The sequence below is a fragment of the Lagopus muta genome, chromosome 2 (genome assembly GCF_023343835.1).
Source record: "Lagopus muta isolate bLagMut1 chromosome 2, bLagMut1 primary, whole genome shotgun sequence".
Classification (NCBI taxonomy): domain Eukaryota; kingdom Metazoa; phylum Chordata; class Aves; order Galliformes; family Phasianidae; genus Lagopus; species Lagopus muta.
In genome coordinates this window covers 56,852,936-56,875,737 of record NC_064434.1, presented here as the reverse complement: position 1 = coordinate 56,875,737, position 22,802 = coordinate 56,852,936, and the positions used below count along the sequence as shown (strand labels likewise).

The following is a 22,802-nucleotide window of genomic DNA, read 5'->3' as shown; positions in this document are numbered from 1 at the left end:
GTGGAAAATACATGCAAAACGGACAGGAAATGAATACTGAACACAATCAAAATTGCACAAAAATATTTTACAGTGTTTGTCTAGCTCTTAATGGCTGAAAAACAAACATGCTAAACAGTTGCCATGCAGAATACATTCATTTGTCTGGCAGTTTAAGGCACCTAATTTACTTCAGAGCAAAATACTGATCTTTAATTAACCTATCAGGATTTTTATGTGCTGTTAATTAAATTTTTAAAATATGTTCTGGGATAAATATTTTGATAAAATTCCAGTATTTTCACCTCTTTCCAGCTTTGTACTGTTTGACAATAATTCACTAAAACTAGCTGCACTGTAGCAGCAGGGATACACTAAATGTCCATCTTGGATTTAAAATAATAATAATTTAATTTCTTCTTTGGACAGCTTCATTAAGCTAATACCTTTTTCCTGCAGGGTGGGGATGTCCATACTGCTGGTGGCTTCAAACAAGAAGCATAATAGGTTTATTTGCAATCAGGAATAAAATCTTTGTTCTTTTGCTTGAAATACTTAACATGCTATTGACCTCATCTTCTGTACTGATTCAGTGTGGCTGTCACATCAGACTAAATGTCTGTGCAAAGACCCTCTTCAATCTAGGAAGTTTAGAGAAGTCCTGAAACATTAGATAATATTTCTTGTATACATATTTTGTATTTATTATAGAAATATATTTTGATTTTTTGCCACTGGAGAATAAGATAGAAGACAGAATCATGTAATAAACGATCCAAAGTACATAGTGCCTAAATTGCTGCCTCAGCAAGCTGAAACAGAATGAATGTTCAAATCTCTTTTGATGTTCAGCTGCTAATAGCACATTTTATTTATTATCCAGCTTGCATAAAATATCAAATTTAAATTTTTGTTTTGTTTTAGATTTAATTTTTAAAATTTTCAGATTTTTGTAGAATTATATGCCTAGTTCTTTAATATTAAACTTTTCTCCAGCCAAAAATAATGCTTAAAAATATCTAAAATATTTCCCTATATTATGGGAAACAACAATAAAAAAATCTTTCTTATGTTTATTTGCAGGCTATGCTTAAACTTTCTGTATGGATTTTAACTCAAGAGGATAAACTAAATTATACTCTCATCATTGGCAACATCATTGCACTGAAAATGTGTCTCAGGAGGGCACATTCAAGGGAATCCCACAGTCAGTTGTGATTTTCTTTATTTCTGTTTATAGGAATACTCTCATATAAAGCTTGTAGAAAGTAGTTATGCTTTTAATCCAATTTATAGTGTAATGTAAATATAAGATATTTATGTTTTTGAGTTTGTAATCTTTGGAAGAACTTGGTTGCTATGACAGGTAAATAACCAAGCATAAGAAAAATAATCTCTCCTCAGAAATTCAAGCAAATCTTGGTTTCCCCAGAGTTACGGCAATTAGTACAGATGAAAAGTGTTTAAAGATTTTGAATGTTTTGACACACAAAAAATAGTATCAAGTTTAAACCAGTTTATATGAGACAAATGAAAAATGGTGCTCTAGAGATAGCTACCTCACCTCTAACCCAATCCCCTCAAAAAACAATCTGATAACAAACTCAAATGTTTTGTTTTATTTTTTTGCAATTTGCAAAAATTTCACAAAAGATGTGGTGTATGAGTAACATCATGTAACAGCAGACACTGTTATATTGCTGTGAGCTACAGAACCTTATCTTCACTATGTCTTTCTAAAAGGGCAGGCTTTAATTTGTAATGTTCATTGCTGCTAGGCGATATGTGCCAATGGTTTTAGACTTCCTTCCAATAATAAATCAAGTGATAGATCCTGGTTGTTTGGCTCCTAATTCTAAAAAAGCACGACAAGTCTCATAAATCAAGATGAAATTTCTATCCACTTCAATTTACTCAGTTGCAACATCTCATGAGAGAATCTAGTTACCTTGAGGTATTCTCTGCTTTGGATGGTGAGATCAGATGCATTGCTATAAAATCAGTTTGTTTCCAAGGAAAAAAATGGAAAGAATCACTCTTTTTCAACATCGTTTTCAATTCTTGGCCTGGATATATCATTAATGAGAATTAGACAATTTCTGTATTTCACCCTTCTTGCTTCATATGAGCTTTCATGACTTGCTTACATCTCTACAGAATGTAGTCTCTCAGAAGACTCCAAATTATTAAACATTCAGAAAATACACTTGTTTGCTTTAAATGTAGGAATTCTGTGGTAGTGGTAGCCTTGTCATCCAGGGTTAAATGAACAGGGCTTTCTGCATGGTCTTCATGCTATTCACCTACCTGCAGATTTACGTTCCTGACCTTAGCTCCTGAAAATAATTAAGGAATACCACCAGCAGGTCAAAGGAGGTAGTTCTGTCCCTCTATTCTGCTCCACCTGGAATACTGCATCCAGTTCTGAAGCCCCAAGCAAAAAAAGGACATGAAGTTTTTGGAGTGGGTCCAGAGGAGAGCCACGAAGATGATCAGAGGGTGGATTACCTCACCTAAGAGGACAGGTTGAGAGAGACAGGGCTTTTCAGACTGGAGAGGAGAAATCTCTCCTTGCAGCCTTCCAGTACCTGAAAAGCGCCTACAGGAAAGCTGGGGAGGGACTTTTTACAAGGGAGTGTAGTGACAGGATGAGTGGAAATGATTTTAAGCTGGAAGAGAGCAGATTTAGGTTAGATATTAGGAAGAGATTCTTTACTATGAGTGTGGTGAGACACTGGAAGAAGTTGCCAAGTGAGGCTGTAGATGCCCCTCCCTGAAGGCATTCAAAGCCAGGCTGGATGGGGCTTTGAGCAAGCTGGTCTAGAGGGAGATGTCCCTGCCTACAGCATGGGGTTGGAACAAGATGATCTTAAATGTCCCTTCCAACCCAAACCATTCTATGATTCTATGATCCTCTAAAGGTTTAAAGATTTTCCATCTAGTTGTCCTTATTTAATGGTGTTTATATAGAGCTGACATTGGTGAATTAATGCAGAAAGAACTCTAGAAAAGAACTGAATTGAACTATTTAGTTCCCAGGGGCTGATCTCCTTTGGTAGTGGGTCTCCAAGGAACTGGCTGAGGCAAAGAACGGTATCGTGTGATGACACTCTAGACACTCAAGGCTGCTTTCTGAAACTGTACGCTTCCAAAGGAATTTCATATGGGCACTTGAAAATCTTCGCTATACTAATTGCATTTAATATCTTTGCCTTTCTGCTGAGCATCCTTGGAGCTGGTCTTGTTGACATGTACTGTGACAAAACTCACATCATTCCACCATGCCTGCTGGCTCTTCTGGCATTGCTTCTTTAAGCATGCAATCCAAGAGTGAAAGACTGCCAAATCAGTCCAAAATGGAGGCAGGTATAAGAAACAATCAAGAATAATGATAATAAGGAAAATAAGAATAGGATCTGCTCTTACTGCTTCATGAGTAACAATATATGCTTTGAGTCCATTTGAATGTTTTCTAGGAAGACTGACATATAAATTCTGGACATTTTCTGCTTTTATTTGCCTAAGAAAAGTATCTAGTGTTTCAAGCATCAGTTTGATTTCGTAAGCTATTTTAAACACTGTGTACATCTGCAAATGTTTGTGCCATATAAGCAGAATAATACACAACACAGACATTAATTTCATTTCACGCAGACAATATACTACAATAATTAAATACATTTTTATCATAAATAAAAATAGAAAGCTCCAGACAAAATTAGAATGTTCTATTGTCTGTATTAATTAAACTTATGTGCATTTTATTTTAATTGCTCTTCATTCTCCAGAAATCAATTGAATTAAACTCACACTGTATGGAGAACTTACAGAACCTCAAAGGTTTCAATATGTTCATCCATGTAGATGATAATCTGTGTAAGACTTCTACTCTTCTTCAGAAGAGTTAGCATTTAAACTTTAATATCCTTAATTCCTATTGAAGTGCTATAGCTGTATATCAAGAAAGAATCAGTTTATTGTTAGTATATTCCCCCTCTAAATAATAACCTTTTAGTGCCAACAGTTAATGTTTAGTTAATAGTTAATGTTAAAAGCCTGAATAGAAGTATGAATTGTCAAATTACAGAGATGTTTCTAAGACTAGCTAAATTTGGCATGAGACTTAGGATCACTTTAGAAGTGGATTTTTCCCATGGGCTAATGAAGATAACAATTATGCTTAATTACTGTGCCAATAAGATGCCATCACAAATTTCTCAGAATATGTTTTCACAGAAGACAGGGGTTACCTTTGTGCTAATTTCCGAAGTTGTTTTATACATAAACTACCATTGGGTGGAATTAATTTGTCATTTGTTAATTTCAGAGGAGAGACAAGTACTATGTGGAGCAGGTATTTTAGCACTTTATTTACACTAAAAATTGTCATTATTTCAACATGCCTCTGCTGCCAATTCCAAAATGCAGGAAGGCAAGGATACTTGCAAAATAAAGATGGTGTACGGAGGGTAGGAAGATACAGAATTAATATACAGGAAAGGTTTATTCTTTCAATATTTTATTCTTTTTTATTTTTTTTTAACTTAATGTTCTGTGGGTGTAATGGAAGAAAATGAATGTCAACAGCCTCTCTGTGGAATGTATTGGAGGCTCATAGACATGAAGGAGAGAATGCTTTAAAGAGGCAACTCCTTAGCAGTTGGGCCTATTTAAAAGCATCTGCAGGATTAAGCCCACAAGGTTTAGCATACTTGAAAAAAAGTTGCCATTAATAAAGTGCATTGAGTGGGATGTAAACTTTCCTCAAATTTATTTGAAGTTACTGTTTCCATCATGAGCTGGCAAGCTATCAAATGTAGTTGTTTAGATGTAAGAGAGACACAGAGCTATGCAGATGTTGAGCAATAACTGATAAAGATCAGGTTAGTTTGGAGGGAAAAATCCCAGTAGCCTAGCACAGTATCTCCATAACACAAAGCTAATTTTAACCTAGCAAGTTAAACATTTCCAGGGAAGACAAACAGTACAGAGAAACAAAACGAGGTCAGGAGATTAAAATAACAATGCCAAATATAAGTGCATGAAAGCCAGGACTTCAATGAATGCTTTGCTTCTGATTTTTTTTAATAATAGAAGAGTAGCTACAAGCACTTTCAGATTCACTTTATTCTTACAGCTACTATATCCTGTTTACATTTATGATCAGCTGAATTACATACAGCAATACTCACCACAGCATTATATCTCACAATATTTGTATGAGTCTCATCGGTTTTGGCCCATACCACTGCACTCTCATATTTGCTCTGCTTGTCTCCCAAAACTATATAGGGAGAGCAGGCAGACAGACACACTACCCTTATCTCTAATACATCTTTGGTACGTTATGTCTACTAAGGAAAAGGACCTTGTGTAGAAAGGCAGTACAAATAGATAGCCAGCCTACTCACTTGCCTGTATTGCTTCAGGTCAGAAGTCATGTGCTGTTCTGGCTTATTCAGGTGGAAAAGGTTAATAAAGAAAAGCCCCGTGCTGCCAGAGTGCACAAGAGAAAAAACAGAGGGATAGAGAGAAATGAGACACCAGCTCATCACTGATGGAGTACCAACGCATCAGCAGTCAAAGGTAGAGGAAAAAAGTGTCCAGTTGTGGCACAGAAAATGTTCTTGGAGGATTTGCTGTTAATTGACAATGGGAATAGGAAGGTAAATCTGAAGTTTCACTCAACCAAGAAACAGAATTTCAGTTACACTGCTTTGCATATCTTCAGTTTGTTCTGCACAGGAATGAAAGTGCTGCAGGGGAATCCCTGTAATATTTCCTAAAGATTCCAACAGACTGAAATTTACTCTGCATTTTTCCTTTGAAGAGGAAAGAGAAAAAATAACATGCAGGTTTTTTATATAATGCATTTAAGATAGTAAATGCTCACAGGCACCTGGAAAGGGACTATGATTGCTCAGAAGGGCTTATAACCTAGCAGTAAAATCTCAACAGTATGTTTGCATAGACCTGGACACTTTTCATTCTCTCAGCTTGGCACTATCAATTTCCTTCCTTCAAAAATCCACTTGCCCAAATCTGCATCCGGAGAAGCTGGTTGTTAAGTAGTTGTCAGTCAGTTGTCATACTGATACATATTGCAGCCAAGCAATTAGCCAGATGAAAACTTCATCTAGTTCCTTGAATGAAGGTTGAAGAATAGGCTCTTGCCTTTAATGAATGAATAAAGATTTCATTTAGTCTGTTTTATTCTTAAATCAAGTTCTGTTTTCCTGAAAATTATTTTAACTGTATGTCATTACTGAATGTCATAAATAGAAGTAATTAAAAGATACAGCATATTATTTCCCCCAAAGTGAAATCACATCTTACTGTGTTCATAAGCTTTTTAGACAATAGCTTTATAATCAAACAGCTGTTGCTGTTGCTAATTTTATCCTCAGATTCTCAGAAGGTGATTTCTTTTAAAAATAATTATATTATCTTTTGAAATACTAAATAACCTACAAATAGATACATGATATAGATGTACAGTTAAAACAAAAGGGCAATGCTGGCACAAACACAAATGGATACAGACTGATCATGAATAAGTTTAGGCTGGAAATAACAAGGTTTCTAACAGTCTAGGGGTTGTGGCTCAGAAGCAGCCTTACAAGAAAAAAAGACATTCAACTTTGTACTGGGGGCAAAGAAGAATTTAATTTCTGGAAAAAAAATCCTGCTGTCTCAGCAAATGTTGCTTTTGAGAAAAAAAGTCTTCAGTGTTCTTGCTCAGCATGAGACGGTGTTAGAATAAACTTTTCTCCTTTTCTTCCACTATTACTTTGTCTTTGGCTTTATAGATTTATAAGGATAGCCTCCTTTAACAACATTTGAAGATTTCTGGATCTTGAACATTTCTTTTTTTTTTCTTTTTTTTTTTAAACATGATATGAAGGAAACAAAGATAGGCTTGCTCTCAGAGCTCTCACTCTTGGACACTTGGTCTAGATTATTCCCAGCATTTCCTATATATTTTCTTCCCAGTAGAAGCTCCCATTTTTATGAGTAGAAATTTTGTTCCTGAGCAAATTCGATTAATCTTTGACTTTTCTCTCCATGTGAACTACTCTAGCCCAAGTGAAAAACACTGAAGGTTATTTCCAAGTTATTTTGCTAGCTAGTCTTTCAGATGAGCAAGCCTTCTCTTCAGTCCATTGTTTCTCCCATGCTAGCCTTTATCTTTATTCTTTTTTTCTTTTTTTTCTTTTTTTTTAATTTTTCCTTTCCTTTTATGTATTTTATTTAGTTGTACTCTATGTCTTCTTCAAGGACTGCAGCATTTTTTCCTGGCTGTTATTCTGCATAAGTCAGGTCTTTGAATGCATATCTTAGTTATCTTACTTTGCTGTACCAAAAAGATATTTGATTTTTTATGAAGTCTTAGAACAACACATTCATGAAAAGTGACTGGACTCTTTTCCTACTCAATTTCTATCTTTTGGAGTGCACATTCTTAGAAAATTTATCCGACTTTTCTGATCATAGGTCAGTCTCTGCCTGTTGCCTCTACTGCACAGAAAGAAAATCATACATCTCACACAATCATACATCTTACTGGGAGAGGCCATAACCTCCATTTTTAGGAGGACTCAGACCTACTGAAGATGCAGTAATACCTAAATATGAAAAATTTTCTTTGAAGCCATTCACTTCATTCTTCTCTGCAAAGGCTTGAAAACATTGTAAGTATTTGAATTCTGCATTTTTCCTTCATCTTTCACTTTACAAAAGACCTACCTCAACCTGCTCCCACACAGACAGATATGAATGCACATATAAGATCTCATGCAAAAGCTACAGATGCATCTGTGTTTTATTACAGCTTGCCAGTTTGCCTGCTTGGAGTTCATTATTTCAGGAATAATACAATAATGTGAAAAAGAATTTCAAACATTGAATTACAGATTAATAGTGATGATATGAAAATAACAGCAAAGTTGATTTTTCCTTCATATTCTACTACAGACTTTATTGTGATCCTCAATAAGCCAGTGTTTCAGTTCTCCCCAAGAAGAGATCCTTCACAAATGCACGAGAAGCATAAATTCCCCACTGATTGGGTGATGTTTATATGTTAAACTTACAGGGAAGCACAAACCCAGCAGTATTATGTATTTCTCTGCAAGTTCTGCTGATTCTTTTCCTTGATGTATTTCCTTGATTGTGTTTAGAAAACCAGCAGAGTATTTCAGTCACCAACTTAAAATTGTTTGAATGTTTCATTTTTCCAGTCTCAATTGTTAGTATTGTGCATAAAATAAGATTTTCAATTTATTTTTTTTATATATGTATATAAAATCTGTAAATAGAGCCTTTTAAAAATACTGTCTCAATAGTCATTTTGAATCCAAACTTCCTGAAGTCCATGGCATGAAATGCTAGTTATCTAACAGTAGAAGTTTGAACATATTTGGCTAATATTTACAGAGTTTTTGGCAGGCTTTGCCCTTCATTTAAACAAAAACAACTTAATTTGTAAATAGAGACATTTATAGATCTCTAGGTTTTCTGAAACAACAAAGTATAACAGTTATGTATTTTACAAAAAAAAATCATTCTTCACTCACAACAGAAAATATTTTACTACAAAAAGATATTGCTGGATTCATTAGAAAGGTATTGCAACACCAGCATTCAAAGGGATTCTAGATGCTACCACAGTGTTCATGCTTCAGTGTTATCTGAGCACCACCAGCTATAATGCATAGTAATCTTATAATGCATTGACAGCTTACACCCTAATGGTTCTGATGGAGCTGTTATGATGTATTGTGTCATATCCTAACAGAGATATAATGCTAAAAACAGCTGTATCTTGACAAGCTCCACACAAATCAGGTGGGAAGGATTTATCACTCTGTATGCTGACAGCGTAAATAAGCTAAAAAGTTTGTATAAAATGAAAAATTAAGTGCTCGGGAGAGGTCCTCTTTAGTAATAATAATAATACTTGTTCTTATCTAGATTCTTCTGTCTAAAGATCATGAAAGACTTTGATTAACTGAGCTTCACCAAAATCTCTGTGGGCTAGGAAATATTTTAATTTCCTCCATCTCACACTGAGGTACACATACGTTCTATGATTTGTCAAGGTCACCCTGCAAAGCTATGGGTGGGAAGTCAGCGCTCCTTGCTTCAGCCCTGAGCTTTAGGCAAAAAACAATGCTATTGTTTAGAAATATTAACAAATTGAATTGCACCCAGTTATCATGTCATTCAAAGACCATTTAGTAATGCAAATTCATACTAATTCTAGTGGTAATTCTTCAGTACAAGCAGAGGACAAAACTTATGTCTTTGCCCTTGCTGTTCTCTGATTCCATTCATTAAACTGAGAGTGGTGATATTATTTGCATATAATTTTTGGAATTTAATTTTGAGTCAGGGTGAGAGCAAAAGAAAGATTTTGTATTCTCCTGCTTGTTGGTTCAGAGGTGTCGCAAGACTGTGCCTTTACATAATTTAATGCAGTCAGCATGACTGTAGAAAGAACTGCAGCATCATAAAATAGAAAACTAGACAGAAAGTGCAGGTGCAAAGCAAAATGAGATTCTTGTATTAGTACAGTCTTTAGCTTTCCCATGGGGAACTGAAGTTTTGAGACTTTGAGATTTGGGAGGAAAAAAAAATGTTTTAAATCAAATGAATATTAAAATTGGTTGAAATCTTCTGATCTAAGACACTTGAGAAAAACTGGAAAATAAGGAGATAGATGCACTGTAGTTGCTGCTCTGCTGATGCTATTATAAAGAGGAAGGGTACAAACAGCAAAATATTTTCAGAATAATTGGTGAATGCAGCTGAAATATCTGTGCAATAGGTATAACATCCACCTTACCATGCTACCTCTCATGCTATCTATCAGCAAATCCTTTGCTGCAATAACTTAAATAGACAACTTTCCAACATTCTTCAGAACCATGCCTGAACATGTAGCATCATCTTAATTTCCCCTCTCAAAGCACAAGCCACAAAGTATTGCCTTCTACCAGTGCAAGTCAGCTGGAGAAAAAGGATTCCCTGTGGCTTCTTCTAGCATTCAAAGCAGGCAGCCTTGCTTTGCCCTTAATCATACTTAGTTATGACATGAAGAAGAGTTTAAAACAGACACCTGAGAGATGACAGATAATATTTTAAAAGACTTTGACACACGTTTGAAGAACCAATAGTTTATCCCTTTCACATCATTATACTAAAACATAATTGCTGCTGTAGCTCATATGAGGCTTATGAAGTCATGTAATATCAAAACCTAATGAGCAGTTTAATACATGTGCTCTATAAGGTATAAATACAATAATTTCCAGATCACATCCAGAAGAGCTGCTTAATGGTCAGTAAACTAGCAGGAAAAAATCCACGGCCTAAGGGGATGAGAGACTTAATGTCAGTTAATAACATTTCATGCAGCATATACATGTACGCTTCCCCAAGAGAACTGCAAGAGGATAAAAGGATGAAGAGATAATAGATATTCCAATGGCTATTTTCTACTGGCTTGTCTGCTTATTAGAGAAGAGGAAATAATTCAAAAAATAATTTATTCAACAATTTTTTCTAATCCGCAATAAAATTTTCTTTATTTTTTTAGTATTTGAAATGACTTAGGAAATGTTTTCTGCACACAAATACTGGGTCTGAAATGACTTCAGAGATTTGCTGTGTAAGTATTCAAATCTAATCAATTACAGAGGGAGGGAGAGAGAGATTGAGGCTTCAATTAATGTCAATTTAAAAATCAGATATTTGCTTTAAATTTAGCAGTACTTTCAGCTACACTGAAGTTTAATATTACTACTAATACATTTACGAATGTGAGACGACAGTTAATTTACTTGCATATCACTATTAACACAGTGTTTTGTTTCTATAAACCTAATTGATGCTATGAGCTTCATGTGATCATCATTTTCCATCAAATCTAAACAAATGCACAATAGTTTTTAAGAAATCAATTATTTTTCTGGAATTATTTTTCAGTATTCTTTTAGGAATATACAGGGCAACACTTTAATATGTTCTTAATTTTATTGCTGTTTGGTTGCCATTAAAATATGGCTTTCTAAGGCAACAGTAGGCTTTCTAAGGCTGGATATTTAGGAAATTCACAAGGTGCGAATGATGCTTCAAGACCGTTCAAAATGAAGGAGAGATTATTATACTTAACAGGTGGAAGTGGTTCAAACATACCTTTTCTCTTTGATATCTGCTTATTATTTTCCCTATAATCTCTTTGAAGCAAGGATTTTAAGGTTTCCTGCACCCTTCTATTAATTCTCTCATTTATATAAGTATTTCTTATTCTGGAAAGAAGCACCAAAACATTTTACAATATGTAACCTCGTGCCATAATCAAATGGCTATTGCTTTCAGAGTCCTACATAAACATAAGTTGGTAAATATGTAAATGACATAAGATGTGATATTGGATTCCATTTCTTCTACTGTGTTTGTTATTATTGTACACCCAGAAGTCTGCTGACACTTTGCTTTCTCCTTAATTTGCTGTGTATAGCTACCAGTGATGTTAGTTCATAACTGTTATTTATTTCACTGTCTGCAGAAACAGTGTAAGTTTCTTTCTCCATCCAATCAAGATATTACTATTTCCACTATTTTGAACAAATTGTACTGAATTCTTAGCACTGACTGAATTTTTCAGGACATATCACCTAAAAGTTTCTTGATCAGACAGCAGAACCTGTATGCTGTTTTGTTTTCTTCATAGGAATCATTTAATCTTAATTCTTCCACACTGGATGAGGTAGCCTGAGTATTGCAAAGGAATGTGCAGTCCTCGTTCACAAAGACACAAAAATTTCAGTCTTGTTTGAAGAGCAGTTTGGACATAGTCTGAAGGACACCACATGCAAAACTCTTTGGTTGGATAAAATTGAGGATACTTAATAAATTTCCTTCAGGGAAAAGAGAGTGCTCGTGCAACATTCATTAGTGGACATCAAAGAGAGCACATAACTTGGCCACTTTCTGCAGTCCAATCCCCTTATACACATCCTCAGAATGTTTTTATGAAGATTGTCAGTGGATACACCTCTGCCCAGCCTTAAAAAGGCTAAGGGCTTATTTGTGAGAGCTTTACCCAATCATAAACCTTCCAGCACTGACTACTTCCATCTTCTCCAATGTCTGTGTAAAGAACTTTCTTTCACCAGCTTTAAACAAAACCTCAACTGATTTCAAGTTCCCACAGGCCTATTATTGTGGTATTTTGTGAACAACCAATGTGTATTCAGTTTATGACTTATCTGCATTCAGTCATATTTTCCCAAAGTTTTCGCTGCTTCTAAATGAAGTCTCCCAGCCTTTTAGTGTCTCTACAGAAGGTAGCAGCTGCACCACTTCAATTTACTTGTTTTTCTCCACACTTCTTTCAACTCTGCTACGCCCTCCTTAGATGTCTAGACCAAAGTATATATAAGACTCCCTGTCCCTGGAGAGGTTCAAGGCCAGATCAGTTGGGGCCCCGGGCAGCCTGGCCTGGTATTAAATGGGGAGGGTGGTGGCCCTGCATGTGGAAGGGGGGTTGGAGATTCACGATCCTTGAGTTTCCTTCCAACCCTGGCCATTCTGTGATTCTGTGATTCAGGATATGGGCACACCAATTATTAGAGTGATGCCCTGTTCTCTCCGTTTGGGTGCTCTTTGTTTCTAAGAGTAATCTCACCAAGTTTTCTAAACATGCCCAAAATTTTGGTGACTTATTGTCCACAACTTGACTAGGCAAGTCCAGTCTGTCTAATCTTCCTAACTGAGCCAATACTTTTGATGTACTTACTTCAAATTGACCTACATATTCTAGTCTATCTACTACAGAAATGCATCAGGTGTTGGAGCCTCAGTGCTCCAGTGCCAGTAGAAAAATTTCACCAACCTTCTCTGGTATGTTTTTGTCATCCCCGCATGCCCCTGCTGCATATTTGCTATGAAGCAGCAAAGTATGAGATGATCTGAAACACAGATATTCTAGAGTACATACATATAGAGCTGTTTGGTACCATCTTCACAAACTGCATAACCTGTGAGTGTTTAAATATATTTACTTCCTTCAGAAAAGCATGATGCACCAGTTGAGTTGACAAAGTGCAAATCATGCAGAGTATTGAAGTTTTACTCAGAAGAATTGAAAGGCAAGTGGGATATTGTCATACCACTTCAACTAAGTCTGCAGCAGCTTCTTTCCCTTCTTAAGGACTTTAGAAATACTAGGTCGTTATTTTTTTAAAGTAGGCTTTCAAAAGGATAGAGCCATAATGACACTGAATTTTGTGTGTGCCTATATGTATGCTGCTCCTATGAAGAAAATATTTCAATTTTTGTACTTTACACAGGCTTTCAGAAAAAGAGTGAGATTCACAGAAGTATAAATCAAAAGCTCTCTCTACCCAAAGAAGAGAGAGAGATTATCAATCGCTTTTTGTAATTAAAATGAATAGGGAAAATCTGCTATTTTACTTGAACTACTTAAGCTACGAAAAGAAGGTTTAGCTCTTGCACAATGCATTATATTTTAAAGCATTTACAAACACAAAGCAATAGCAAAACTGAATGATTTCTAACCCTTACAGAGTATCATACAAGTTTATATGCCTCCTAGTCTCTAATTTAGCCTATATTTCAAAAACATAAGAGTGTTTGGAGAGTTAAAAGTGAGCATCGCAAATTCTTTACCTCAAAGAATGCCAAAATTTGAATTTGGAATCCCTAACTCCCACAGATATTCTCCGATTGTAACAACCTTTAATAAGCTTGGCTCAGAAAACTGTAGATGTGTCATTTCATTCAGGAAAGGTGAAAAGATTTCTCTACGGGATTGAGTATTTTTTTGTATATCAAAAAAGTTATAATCAATTTATGCATCACAAAGGGCAAATCAGTCATTAGACATTAAGGCAGCTACTTTTTTTTTTTAAAGAGAAATGCCAATTAAATGCCTAAACCTTATACATATGTCCAGAAGGAAAGATTCACGGCTTCATGACACCCAGTGAAACTAAGATTATTCCCTAGAATCTTGACATAGAAAGAAAATAGAACTCTAGTGGCAGACATCAAAATTTGCTTCTGCAAAAATATTTTGATATAACTTCAGCTAGAGCAGTATGCATAAACATATGCTTATAAGTAAGCAATTACATTTCTCTAAACATCTATGATAGCACTTCTAGTAGTATCAACATTTCCAGCCATTCTGATTTCCGCATTCTGATGTGAGCAGTTCTAACAGATTCAGATAATGTCTGAGCAAGAACAAGCATGCTTCTTCGCAGGGAATAAAGTTTCCTCTTTCCTAATAATTTTAAGAAGTTTATTCTTAAAAGTTATGCAATGATTTTTAATTAGTACACTAGTATTTCTTAATAGTAAAGCACTATAAGAAATCTTGGCCATTATCACTCTTTAACTGAAAAGACAGAAATAACACTACCTTTATAACAGTTCATTAATTCACATCTGCACAAACAACTGGTTGGGAAGGAATACTGAAGTAGTATTTTGTACAGATCTATTAAACTCTCTTCTCAAAACTTGGGTTAATTCTTTGCTGGAGCATAGAACCTCTGTCTTTTCTGAACCATTAACTAAGCTTTGTGCAGAAATTGAAACTCCAGAATCATGTACAAAATACACTTCTCACTCCGAGGTGTAATTTCTTTATTAAAAAAAATAATAATATTAAAAGAACTCTAAATAATATCCAAAATATTGACAGAGAACTTGAACAAATATATTAAATACTAAATATACTAATGATTCCTTTACAGTTTTTACATTGGTATACATATATTTCCATGTGAGATTTTAACATAACACCTTCACATTTAGTATTTGGCAAACATATCACTGCGTTCTCCTTTGAAATCTATTCAAGGCTAATTAAATATTCTTTGTAGTCCACCTAGAGTTTTAAAAGATTTGGAAAAACTGCAGCAATGGTTCTTTTAGAATCATAGAATCACCACAGTAAGAAAAGACCTCCAAAATCATCCAGTTCAAGCATCCACCTACTACCAATGTTTCCCCACTAAACCATGCCCCAGCATTTAAAAATGTCTTGAACATCTCTAGGGATGGTGACTCAATCACCTTTCTGGGCAGCCCATTCCAGTACCTGACCACTCTTTCAGAGAATAAATTTTTTCTAATATCCAACCTGTATCTGCCCTGGTGTAACTTGAGCCCATTCCCTCTCATACTATCAGTGGTCATGCAGCAGAAGAGGCCAAAACTCACTTTGTCACAACCTCCCTTCTGGTAGCTGTACAGAGAGATAAAGTCTCCCCTGAAGCTCCTCTTCTCCAGACTACACAATCCCAGTTCCCTCACCAACTCTCTGTAAGACTTGTGCTCCAGATCCTTCACCAGCTGGTGAGGGATCATCACCCTTCTCTGGACAAGTTGCAGGGTCTCAGTGTCTTTCTTGTAGTTAGGGGCCCAAAACTGAACACAATACTCAAGATGCAAGAAGTTTAGAATTAGAGGCTCAGAAGAACTAGATGTGATCTCTGCAAACAAAGAAAACTTCAGATCTTTGCCTCTAACTGTTGTTCAATATACACATCACATCCCAACAGGTTATAGGCTAATTTTTAGCCAGATATGAATATAATCACCTTTATTCAAAATGGTACAGACATAGTTTCAACATATAAAATATCCATTCCTAGAGTTCTGTAAGACTGTCACTCTGCATGTCTGTCATTTTTCCCTGTTAGTCTTCCTAAATTAAAAAAGACCATAAGCTTAAGGTCTCCGTATCAAAGACCGAACGACAGCTTGAAGTTAATTTGTAGGTGTTAAGTTCTGTAACCTCTGGTTGTAGTGAATGTTTCCCCCTTGATCTGACATCTGAGTCCATGGAATATACTGAGAAAATTTTCCCTAGTAAAGTTGAACACACAAATATGGGAAACAATTGTTGAAGAACTCATTATATATGCAACTGAGCACCATTTATCCAGACTGCTTTGACCTCAACTCCAACATCTGAACCAGTGCCATCTAAAACTCTTGCAATTTGATTTGTCAGATTATAATAATTATAATGTGAGGAATTTGCCAATATTCTGCTTATGAACTGTGGCAATAAGATATGTAGTTCTATGTAGGTTGCTCCCAAAGTAATGCCTTCCATTTATTTCCATGGAAACCTACAACAGACAAAAAGAGCACAATGACAGTATTTGTTAAAGCAAATTCTCAGCTACAAAGCATTATTTTTCAATGTTATCACCATTATTTCAAATATATTTTGACCAGTAATAAAAAAGAGCCTGCATGCCACAGTCATAAAAGTTTGCATGGCTTGCCATGGCTTGTCTTTCATAACACTGCCACCTCTGCTGCAACACACCACCTATCACTTCACTGTGCTACAGCCACTGTTTTGTTGCCATCAGTGTTCAGAAATCATCAGTGAATTCAGTGACACACCTTTGCTTCGTCTGAATTTACAAGTCAGACACCAAATTATTAGTCTGCCCCTCAGCTGCCATCTCTCACATGGCAACAAAATGTAATGGAATATTAGTAGGAAGTTCCAGCCTCTACTGCCAACATTCCCCTCTGACATTGCATGCCAACATAATAATTTAAGAGGCATTTCTTTTGGAGCTGCCCTTGTACATGGAGTGAATTGTATGATGTATCAGCAACCAGATATGTTGGGAGGATGTTTAAAGAGATGAATCCCACTTGAATGTAAGGACTCTGGAATAATATCACTACTAGAACCAAATCAATTTTTGTTTACTTTGTCTGAGGATGAAAGGAAAGATGTAGCATTATGAAAATAACTTCTGTGGCTTAACCTGGCTAAATACTACAGAGCCATTCACTTACTCTCCTCCACCTCACAGTGAAATGGGAGAGAAAATTGAAAAGTGAAAGAACTTCTGAGTTGGGATAAGGAAAATTTCATAAGAGGGAAAGGAAAGGGAAAGGAAAAAGGGAAAAGGAAAAGGGAAAAGGGAAAAGGGAAAAGGAAAAGGAAAAAGGAAAAAGGGAAAGGGAAAAAGGAAAAGGGAAAAAGGAAAAGGGAAAAGGGAAAAGGGAAAAGGGAAAGGAAAACAATAACACAAAGAATAAGCCAAGCAAGTCACGCAGAAAGCAATTGCTCACCATCATTTTACTGATGCCCAGCCAGTTCCCAAACATCAACAGCTTCCCTCTCCAGTTCCCCTTAGTTTCATTGTTCCACATGACATTGTATAATATGGAATATCTCTTTCACCAGTTTAGATCAGTTACCCTTGCTGTGTTCAGTACTAGCTTCTTGTGAGCCTCCAGGCTCAGTGTTAGCAAGGTCATATTGAAAGCTGAGAAATCCTTGACTCAGTGTAAACACCACTCCTCAACAACTCGGTGTGTTATTAACATTAGTTCTCACCCTAAATTCAAAACACAACACCTTACCTATTAGGAAGAAAATTAACTCTATCCCAGTCAAAACAAGGCCAACAGCAAGTGCAGAGACTAAAATAAAATGAGTTGTATTAGGAAAACACAGTGGAAGGAAATGAGATATGCTTTTTGCCCTAAGAATACTACTGAAAAAGAATGTGATATCATAAGGTGCAAAAAGAGTACCTTCAATATAGAGGAGGCATCAGAGTGCTAGGGAACATCTTCAAATATATAGTGGGTATTTTGGTACAAATTAAGCACCCTTCCAACACAAAACTTATCAGCAACAATGACCATAAACTGATACAAAAAGAAGTAGGACAACAAGGTGGGTTATTTTCAGCTCAGGTGATATCCTGATTAATGGCATTCAGTACTTCGTTATTCCCATTACTTGTCCACATTATCATAAGATATGTAAATTTGCTGCATTCCTAACACTTTTGGGAAAGGAATTCCAAAGCATTTTTTCTTTCATTTGGTTTGATTCTCCTCCCCACCAGCTTAATATTATGCTTCTTGAGAGCAGCTCGGCAGAGAAGGACCTGGGGGTCCTGATGGACGAGAGACTGAACATGAGCCAGCAGTGCGCTCTGGCAGCTCGAAAGGCAAATGGGATCCTGGGCTCCATCAGGAGAGGGGTGGCCAGCAGGGACAGGGAGGTGATCGTCCCTCTCTACTCGGCTCTTGTGAGGCCCCATCTGGAGTACTGTGTCCAGGTGTGGAGCCCTCAGCACAAGAAAGACATTGAGATTTTGGAAAGGGTCCAGAGGAGGGCGACTAAGATGATCAGGGGGCTGGAGCACCTCCCCTACCAGGACAGGCTGAGGGAGTTGGGCTTGTTCAGCCTGGTGAAGAGAAGGCTGCGGGGTGACCTCATTGCAGCCTATCAATACCTGAAGGGAACCTACACCCAGGAGGGGAGTAAACTCTTCAAAAGGGCTGACAACAGCAGGACTAGGGGAAATGGTTTTAAGTTGAAGGAGGGAAGATTTAGGTTGGATGTTAGGGGGAAGTTCTTTACAAGGAGAGTGGTTAGGCCCTGGAACGGGCTGCCCAGGGAGGTTGTGGATGCCTCGTCCTTGGACGTGTTTAAGGCCAGGTTGGACGGGGTCCTGGGCAACCTGATCTGAATGTGTATGTTTGGTGGCCCTGCTAGGCAGGGGGATTGGAACTACATGGGGTCCCTTCCAACCCGGGTGATTCTGTGATTCTGTGATTCTGTGATTCTGTTTCACTTTTTGGATTGGAAGATGGAAATGGAGAAGGTGACGGACCATAAAATTAAACATCTATTCTCCTTTTTTCACAAATTTAAGAATTGAATGTTGCTATAGAAAGTGTACATGTTAAACATGGAGTTGAAAATTCAGCACAACACAATTATTTCTCTTATAAAATGGCAAAGCACATTGCCAGATTTGTACTCAGTTGTACAAGTATCATATGTCCTCTAAAACTCTAACAGCATGGCTATAAACCTAAATACTGATGCATTTACAGCACCAGCTAATTAAATGGCAGCCTATAGAGGCCAGTACTTCTCACCAACACAGCCAGTAAACAGTAATATAGAAAGAGGTGTCAGATGATCATCTTCAACATTTTTCTGTGGCAGTCTGAAATTAGTTTATGAATTAGTACCATTTTGAACTTAAAAGATAGGAAGAAATTACCTGAGCCAGGAAGATAATGATATTTGCTCAGTATAAGTAAGACAGGCAGAGAATGGAGACATGATATTTACCATTTTCGTCATCATCGTTACTATTATTATACCACCCCACCCATAACTCAATCTGAAATTGTCCTTGATAAAGCAGAAATGGCCTGAAGGATAAACAAAAGTACAAGTAGTTACCACCAGGGAAAGAAAGAACTCGACAAACAGAGACTCATGATTTGCTATCAAGGTTGTCTTGTTGTCAGAAGGTTGTCAGATGACCTCCCATTTTCTGAATTCCCTGTGGTAAAGGTTATTTGCAAATGCTTAGTAAATATAACTTCTTAACATTCTCTCTGTGCCCTGTCAATGTAACTTGAAACAAATAAATAAACCTTTGATCTGATTGGTTTATTTAATCTTTTTCCAGATTTCATGGTGATATCACAAAATCTTGACACTACTCTTGAACTCTTCACCTTTGAATCTGAAGTGATGTATTTCATATATACCACTGGGATTCATGTCCTCTAGTTAAACTTCAGCATACAAGAAAGGTAAATAGTATGAGTCTTTTCAGCTAAGAAGCCATTCTGAAGGCAAATCATGGTTTCTATCTTTCTTTATACACACTAAAATTCTTGTAGTTCATTCCAATTTCAATATTCACAATTCTATTGATACGATCACACTCTACACAATTCCCTATCTGACGTTTTGCAAAAACTCAGTACAATTACAAGCGTTTGGTAACAGTTACAATTCATTTATTATAAATGTGAGCAACATTGCTGTGAATCATAATTTACATAGTACAAAAAAAAAAAAAAAAAAAAAAAGAACAGGTGAGTAAATCTGAAAAACGTTCTATGATGAAGCAGCAGTCCATACCAGAGAGAGGACAAGGATGACCCTAACAGAGCAGGAGGAAGAAGCTTTTTGGATAGAAAACTTCAGACAGAAAGAATTCAGTAAATAGCATGTCTAAAAAAAAATACATACAGAATGGAAATGTCAAAAAAAGAAAAAAAGCTATTTGTAATCATAGAATAGTAGAATACCCTGAATTATAGCTTGAGTTGAAAGGGATTCACATGGATCACCAAATCCAACTCCACACAGGACAACTCAAAACCCAAACCAATGTCTGAGAGCACTGTCTAAAAGCTCCCTGAACTCTGGCAGCCAAAGGCTGTAACCACTGCCCTGGGGAGCCTGTTCAAGGTCCCAACCACTCTATGGTGAAGAACCTTTTCCTAACACCCACCTGACCTTCCTTTGGCACAGCTCCATGACATTCCCTTTAGTCCTGTCAATATCACCAGAGAGCAGAAATCAGAGCTGCCCTTCTATTCATTTCGTGAGAAGCTGCAGGCCACCATGAGGACTCCCCTCAGCCTCCTCTTCCCTGTGCTGAACAAACCTACGAGCCTAAGCTGTTCCTCTCACACCTTGCCCTCCAGACTCTTTGCCATCTTATAGCCCTTCTTTGGATGCTCTCTAATAGTTTAATGTCATTCTTATATTGTGGCGCTCAAATCTACACTCAGTGCTTGAGGTAAAGCCAGGACAGACCATTCCTTGCCCAACTGGCAGTGCTGGGCCTGATGCACCCTAGGATATGGTTGACCCTTTTGGCTGCCAAGGTACATTCCTCACTCAAGTTCAACTTGCTATCAATAAGTTCTGTTTAAAACAACATCAGTGAATATTTTCTTTATGTATTTCCTATTTCCATTACTTTCATCCTGCTTTTTGTGTTGTTCATGTAGGAGAAATCCCAGACATGTACAGACTGGAAAAAGAACTGATGAAGAGCAGCCCCATAGAGAAGGATTTGGGGATTTTGATGGAAGAAAAGTTGGACATGAGCCAGCAGTGTGCTCTTGCAATCTGGAAGGCTAACTGCATCCTGGGTGACATCAGAAGTGCGGTATCCAACAGGCAGACTGAGGGAATTTTCCCCTTCTTCTCTGTCCTTATGAGGCCACATCTGGAGTACTGAATGCAGACTTGGGGCTCCCAGCACAAGAAAAACGTAGAGCTGTTTCAGTGAGTTCGGAAGAGGACATGAAGATAATCAGAGGGATGGAGTACCTCTCTTATGAAGAAAGGCTAGGGGACTAGCTCAGGGCTAGCTGAACTCTGCTCAGCCCAGAAAAGAAAAGTTTTGGGGGAAAGCTCTGTAAGGCCTTCCAGTACGTAAAGGGAGCTTAAAAAATACAGAGACCAACTTTTTACAAAGGCTGATAGTGATGAGGGGGAATATTTCTAAACTAAAAGAAGAGAGAATTATGTTGGATGTTAGGAGGACATTCTTTACTCAGGGAGTGGTGGAGCACTGGCACAGGCTGGCCAGAGAAGCCATGGATGCTCCATCCCTCAAGACTTTCAAGGACAGGTTGGATGGGGCCCTACGCAGCCTGATCTAGAGGGTAGCAGCGTTGCCCACTGCATGGAGGTTGGAACTGGATCATTTTAAGGTTCATTTCAACCCCAACCATTCTATGATTTTATGATATGATTATATGATAATTGCTAATAAAATAAAGGAAAATGGAGAGAAATAAAAACTACAGATCTCTACATCTTAGATGTACTACATGAATAATTGCATTTACTGGACATCATTTAAAAAGTTCAGTGTATATAATTACCTATATTTCCATGATCTGTTCCACTGTACAATTTCCTTTCTCAGACATGAACTGAATGGTTTTTTTTGCGCTACATCATTTGCACATTTGATCAAGGAATATAAGGCTCTATCAAATCTCAAAGAGTTTTAGATAATACAGAAGGAGTTTATTTTTCTAGATATGATTTGCATCATAACCATCTGCAGTTCTTCCTAGTCTGGGAGAATTTGATTTGTGAGGAAAAGAAAGAAACACACTTATCTTTAATATATGATCATTAAATAAACATCTTTAATGCAGAAGATTTGTTATATTAAGCAGTATTAAAAATGTATCAGTCTCCTCGTGTATTTTGAAAGGCTGTATACAAGTGGGAAAGTAGAATGATAATAATGTAGAAAGGTATAAATAATAATCAAATCTTATCACTCTTTACAAATAAAAGCTTCATTATTTTATTTGTTACACTGCCCATTCTCACAAAAGATAAATTAATTCTGATTCCTTGTTTATTTTGAGTGATATTTTTTTTTAGTTGTCTTCTGTAGCCATACAACTCCATCTAGCTTTCCGTGAGATCAGAGTGCCAACTCGTCTTTTCAACTCTACTTCTTTAGAGAGCCCCAAAACTCCAATTTGTCCAATGATGCTCACACTGCTAATGAAGGGATAACATACAGCTGAGCTTATCCAACTTCTAGTAACAACCAGATGTATGGAACAGATTTGTTAGCAAACGAATACGCAATACAATGAGAAATGTAGAAGTTGGCTTTGAGGCCAACAATGCTTACATTTTGAAGGAAAAAAGAAGTCTAAGAAAATGAACTGTAATAAGATAATGTGTTAAATGAGTGGTGGATGATGAAGATTTAGCACTATTAATCTGAAACAAATACTAATTAGCAGTACTCTCAAATAAACCTACACCAAATCCTGTCCTAGTTATTCTTGACCAGTCTCCCATCACAGTTAGAAATGGGAAAACAATAGTAATCTAGGATGATTTGTTATATCAGCAAAGAAAGGTGGAAAGGGACTTCTGTATAAAATTTTCCCCAAAAACTAACAAGAATCCATGGCAGTCA

The 22,802-nt window shown here is 36.7% G+C and overlaps 1 long non-coding RNA gene across 2 annotated transcripts; it reads left to right on the top strand.

The window, feature by feature from the left end:
* Positions 1-5,453: 5,453 nt before the first annotated feature.
* On the top strand, positions 5,454-22,181 carry LOC125689357 (uncharacterized). 2 transcript variants are annotated; one of them, XR_007375212.1, is made up of 5 exons: positions 5,454-5,565; positions 7,474-7,670; positions 10,580-10,651; positions 19,506-19,632; positions 20,848-22,181. It is a non-coding gene; the product is annotated as an uncharacterized LOC125689357 (long non-coding RNA). The 2 variants fall into 2 exon arrangements; XR_007375211.1 differs by having other exon boundaries at positions 5,504-5,645.
* Positions 22,182-22,802: the final 621 nt, after the last annotated feature.